General features: G+C 44.2%; 1 pseudogene; it reads right to left on the bottom strand.

The window, feature by feature from the left end:
• LOC112397887 (mediator of RNA polymerase II transcription subunit 1 pseudogene) lies at nt 1-4,480 on the bottom strand (annotated as a pseudogene).
• Nucleotides 4,481-5,896: the final 1,416 nt, after the last annotated feature.

The following is a 5,896-nucleotide window of genomic DNA, read 5'->3' as shown; positions in this document are numbered from 1 at the left end:
CTAGTTGCCAATCAGGGCCACATCCTTAAGATCGTCATTTTCCTCCTCAGTCATAAAGTCAGGGCTGAGCTGTGAGAGCCTGTCTGTAGATGAGATTGTGTTACTTGTCATAAACAAGGACTGGTCTCAAGACATGGGTGATTTAGACCAACTCTCTGGCTTGATGCTATGAGATTTTTTCCTGTCTCAGTCTTTGTCCCAGTCCCGGTCCCTATCCTTGTCTTTCACTTTCTTCTTTTCGTTTTTGTGCTTCTTATGCTTCTCTGTGCTGTATTCTGGAAGAGGTCAGATGCCATCATCTGAACTGGGACTGTTCTGATAAGACTTCTCTGCTATAGAGATGCCTGACTCACTTTCACTGTCCAGATTCTGGGGGGTATATGCTGGTGACTTACTATGGCTGAGAGAGCCATGTTCATGCTTTGGAGTGGAACCACTGATGAGTGGAGAGTCATAGCTTTTGGAAGAGGCCATCTGAGGCCTGAGCCCTTCTCCACTACTTTCCCCGGGTTTCTGCAAAGTCACTTTGGCCTTAATGCTGGGGGATCCCCCATCATACTTGCTGATGATAATTTTTGCCACACCCACGCTCCCCACATTTTTTGACTCTAGGTCTTCTTAGATGAATCCACCAAGCCCCCAAGGTGGAAACCTTTGATTTGTCTTTATTACTCTTCTCACGCTTGCCCTGGAACTCTCCTCCTGACATGTTATGTTTGGAGGACACAGGATGGCTAGAAGAATTTGTGCTCACCCCCACCTGGCCGTCCATTGGGTCTTCACCCCCAGGGCCACTGGTGACAACCCCATGCTTCAGTTTATCTATGACAGCTGTTAAGGACGGCTTCTTATTTCTGCTGGGAGATTTCCCTTTGGAACTCCCATGCTGGTTCTGAGAGGATGACATGGAAGAGCCACTTGAGGAAAAGGAAGAGGAAGATGCTGTACAAGAGTTAGATGATGGGGGAGTTTTCTGAGACAATGAGCCTGAGGATCCTAACCCTGAAGATGACTTCATGCTGATGCTTGAACTAGTTCCAGACATGTGAGAAACACCAGAACCTGGACTGATAGGGGACTTGGCTTTAGAGGATGGGGGAGTCCCAGGAACAGGCTTCACTGGAGAGGCAAGCTTATCAGAGGCTCCAGGTGGCCTTGAATGGGAAGGGGATATGTTTGGTTTACTTAAAGAAGGATTTATAAGTGACGATGGCTTCCCTTGAGGTTTCATCTTGGTGCTGCTGGAGCCACTGCTCAGTCTGTACTTGGTAAAGGAGAGGAGCCAGGCTTCCCCCCAGACTGGGATGAATTTTTGGACTGGCTAGATCCTTAAGACCCCTGGTTAGAACATATACTGCTACTTAACTTGGAACTTGATGAACCTTCTGATTTACTTTTTCATCTTGCCTGAGTTGGAAATGGAAGATGAGGAAAAATGGCTATGATGGCTTTTACTTCTTGAGGAAGACACAGAACCACTGCTGGTATACTGACTAAGAGAGAAGGGCTCGCCCACCATCACGGTTCCCTTAGGAATATGAATAGTGATTTTGGGAATGGGTGGTATGGCAACACCTGGGGGAGTCTGAGATCTTCCTGAACTGCCTGGAGATTTGGATCCACCAGTACTAGTAAGTGGGGTGAAAGGTCAGTTAGAAGAACTGTGAGATGGAGACTTTCCCTCAGTGTCTGCCTTCTTCCGTTTTGGAGGCTTATCTTTGCTTTTGCCATCATTAGAAGGGGTTCGACTGTGCTTCCCTGGTTTGCTGTCTAATCCTGGCTCTGATAGACTACTGTCACTGGTGCCATTGCCTTCCTTTGCTCTCTTTTGAGTCTTTTCTTTCCCTAAGTTCCCAGTGGTCAATAAAGGACTCTGGCTACCACTGTGATGCTCCATAAGATCTGTAGGACCCAAAGCCTTACCAGCCACTGCTATTATACTGAAATCAACTGTGTCAGCTTGGCTATTGCCTTTAAACTTAGTCTCCCCATTATCACCTCCAAGCATTGGCACCCCCAAAGTATTTAGTGCCTGAGATGTAAATCCTTTGAAATCATCATTATCTCCACTTTGGCTGCTTTCATCAAAATATTCTTCTCCAAAACCACTTTGGCTCTGGCTGTTCAACAAATCAGGATTGAAATCTACTCCATCAGGAAAAAAATGATTGGTAGGAGAGTCACTACTGGGGCTTCCAGCAGCATCTGCAATAAGGTCAGCTGGATCAGTGTATGGATTTTCATTATTATTGGCTTGAAAGACATCAGGGTCAAAGAGGGCACTCTGAGAATGCCCAGAGCTTGAAGAATCTCGAACAGGGGTGCCAATGGGTGGACAATCGTCACTAGTGCTGGGAAGCTTAGAAGTTTCTTTTGCAATGTCTGAAAGGATATCAGTTACATCCAGGCCAATGCTGTCTGAACTGTATAGTCGGACCATCGTTTGAATACTGGGTTGGGGATGAGGTACTGGTTGTGGGTAAGTTGTTGGGGGAGTGCTACACTGGCTTGGAGCTGGAGTGATGTGTGGCGTATCCAGCGTGTCAGCTGTCATGTTGACATCAAAGATAGGGTTCTGTGAGTCAACATCCATTGAAAATAGCTCCCTCTGAAAGTCATCTTCAGTCCAGTGCTTGGGTTTGTCAGGGGATAATCTTTATGTCTTCTTCTTCTTCCTCTGGTTGCTTCTCAAGCACATTTCCATCCGGGGTGTGCCAGAAGAGGAGTTCTGCCTTTCTAAAGGGCTGCTTCCATAAAGGGTTGAGAAATCCTGGGCAGGAATATCTTTAAGAAGGTTCATGAGCTTCGGGTGGTTCTCGGTGTTTCCAGCCTTCGAAGAGACAGGTGGCGGCATGTGATGAGGAGGGTCAGACTTGAGCCAATGGTAGACACCCTGTTCCCTGTTATTTGCAACAAACTGGTAAGAACTTGGTTCTGAGACACCTTGCTGAAGTCCTCCCCATGGCCCACAGACTCATGCCTATCTTTGACGCTCATGCTCATATTAAACAAGGTAATACGGACCCCCAGAATTGTACAGGAATGCAAGAGATTTCTGTGCATTAATTTTATATCCTGCAACTTTACCAAATTCATTGATTTGCTCTAGAAGTTTGTTGGTGGCATCTTTCGGATTATCTATGTGTAGTATCACGTTTTCCATTACCACAGACACCAGGGAGTCATTCACAGGGTGCTGAAAAGATATGCTGAAATGGGACTCTGAGAGCAGACACACTTCTAATTGGAGGAGCCCAGGAGAATCTTCTTTCAGAATAGTTCTTTTGACACAGCTTCCCATTAGGGTGTTACAGGCCACTTGGTGTCTGATCAGATTCAGGATAAGAGGAACCCAGCCAGCGTGCTGAAAGGTGATTTTGCTAACAAGGTTCCTGGTAGATTTCTACCATCTGGAAGAGGAGCATCCTTGTTGAGGGAATAGCAGTGCTGCTGACCTGGAACAGCAGCATAAAATCACATGTTGTGATTCAAAGGTACAAGGTCAGGGTCCTTTGACAGCTCTAATTGAGTGATCAGTTCATAGATAGGTACATAAGTTGGTTGGTTTTCAAACAATGGAATTCCTGTGCAGTTCTGAAATTTCTGAACAAATGCTCTAGATACTGGGATTGGCTGGGGAAATTTCAAGAAGAAACAGGCAGGAAGATCCACACTCTTGGCACTGGTGATTGAGGAGAAGGAAGGAGTCCATTTGTTGTCAACTGGATGTGACCCCATAATTAATGGTGCAGTTGGGAGTTTATACATAGCAAGATGTTCCTTTGATTGTCACTGATGCATTCATGCCCAAAGATCAAGGAACATTATTCTTGTGCAAAACGATAGAGGATGTAGTCTTATCATCCAGCATGTCAGAAGGAGAGGCATAATACTTTAAGTTAATTAAATGACCCCCACTTCTTGGAGTGAGATAGCCAACACTTCCATGAAGAATCTTATCCAAGGGACCAGCATTCGTTACTTTCCAATACATAACTGCCATTTTAGATAGATCTTGTTCTAGGGATTGGAGAGCCAAGAACATTCGGTCTTCAGTTTGTTATCCCCTGGGAGGTTATAAAGATTAACAAGACCCCTAAGTTGCTTAGAAAATTCATCAAAATTTTCCCCCTTAGCTGCTCTACAAACTCTGGACAGATCACAGGATTCTCTCCATGGTGAGCCACTTTTACATCACAAACCTGTCCTGTAGGATCTAACTGCACTTCCACATAGAACATATCTGATATGATGTAACATTCAGTGCCACTGGCACTGAGATGAGAGCTCAGTCCATTCTGGCTTGCTATAGACTCCAAACGGTCAGTCATTGCTGGTAAAGTTGTTACAGGACTTGACGCAGAAGCTTAATGGTTTCACTCCAAGGTCTATTTTGGTTAAATTTTGCATGGAGCCGTTCCAAGAGAGAACTCATCTTACTCACCTTTTCGGACTCCTCGTTTTCCCCCTGAGCCCTCATCCTGACGGCAGGGAGAGCCTGAGTCCTACACAAGAGGATACGCCCTTCCCCACCACTAATTGAGGAACCAAGTTTCTTTTTCTTTCTGACTTACTTCACTCTGTATGACAGACTCTAGTTCTATCCATCTCATTACAAATAGCTCAATTTCATTTCTTTTTAAGGCTGAGTAATATTCCATTGTGTATATGTGCCACATCTTCTTTATTCATTCATCCGATGATGGGCGCTTAGGTTGTTTCCATGTCCTGGCTATTGTAAATAGAGCTGCAATGAACATTTTGGTACATGACTCTTTTTGAATTTTGGTTTTCTCAGGGTATATGCCAAGTAGTGGGATTGCTGGGTCATATGGTAATTCTATTTGTAGTTTTTTAAGGAACCTCCATACTGTTCTCCACAGTGGCTGAACCAATTCACATTCCCACCAGCAGTGCAAGAGTGTCCCCTTTTCTCCACACCCTCTCCAGCATTTATTGTTTCTAGATTTTTTGATGATGTATGCCCACTTTCTAAAGAGTTTTTTTTTATCATAAATTGGTGTTGAATTTTGTCAAAAGCTTTTTCTGCATCTATTGAGATGATCATATGGTTTTTATTCTTCAGTTTGTTAATAAAGTGTATCACATTGATTGATTTGCATATATTAAAGAATCCTTGCATCCCTCGGATAAATCCCACTTGATCATGGTGTATGATCTTTTTAATGTGCTATTGGATTCTGTTTGCTACGATTTTGTTGAGGAATTTTTCTTCTCTGTTCATCAGTGATATTGATCTATAAATTTCTTTTTTTGTAGTATCTTTGTCTGGTTTTGGTATCAGTGTGATGGTTTGGTTTCACTCCAAGTTCTACTTTGGTTAAATTTTGCATGGAGCCGTTCCAAGAGAGAACTCATCTTACCCACATTTTTGGACTCCTCGGTTTCCCCCTGAGCCCTCATCCTGACGGCAGGGAGAGCCTGAGTCCTACACAAGAGGATATGTCTTTCCCCACCACTAATTGAGGAACCAAGTTGGTTAGGGCTCCTGGGATGTAGGGCGCCTGCAGTCCCCGCTCTTCCCGGGAAGGCTCAGTCAGAAGTCCCTGGCCGCAAGAAGAGAAGGGTGCTCTTGGCCGCTGCCGTCTTCCCCAACAGAACCTGTACCACATCTTTATCCATTTGTCTGTCAATTTACTTGTGATTGGTTGGTTCATATTTTCTATTTCTTCCTGGTTCAGTCTTGGAAGGTTATACCTTTCTAAGGATTTGTCCATTTCTTCCAGGTTTCCATTTTATTGGCATAGAGTTGCTTTTACTGTTCTCTTAGGATGCTTTGTATTTCTGGGCTGTCCATTGTAACATCTCCTTTTTCATTTCTAATTTTATTGATTTGAGTCCTCTCCCTCTTTTTCTTGATGAGGCTGGCTAAAGG

The sequence above is a fragment of the Neophocaena asiaeorientalis genome, unplaced genomic scaffold, assembly GCF_003031525.2.
Source record: "Neophocaena asiaeorientalis asiaeorientalis breed wild unplaced genomic scaffold, Neophocaena_asiaeorientalis_V1.1 scaffold163, whole genome shotgun sequence".
NCBI lineage: Eukaryota > Metazoa > Chordata > Mammalia > Artiodactyla > Phocoenidae > Neophocaena > Neophocaena asiaeorientalis.
The sequence above is the reverse complement of the archived record's forward strand: the minus strand, read 5'-3'. Positions and strand labels throughout refer to the sequence as shown.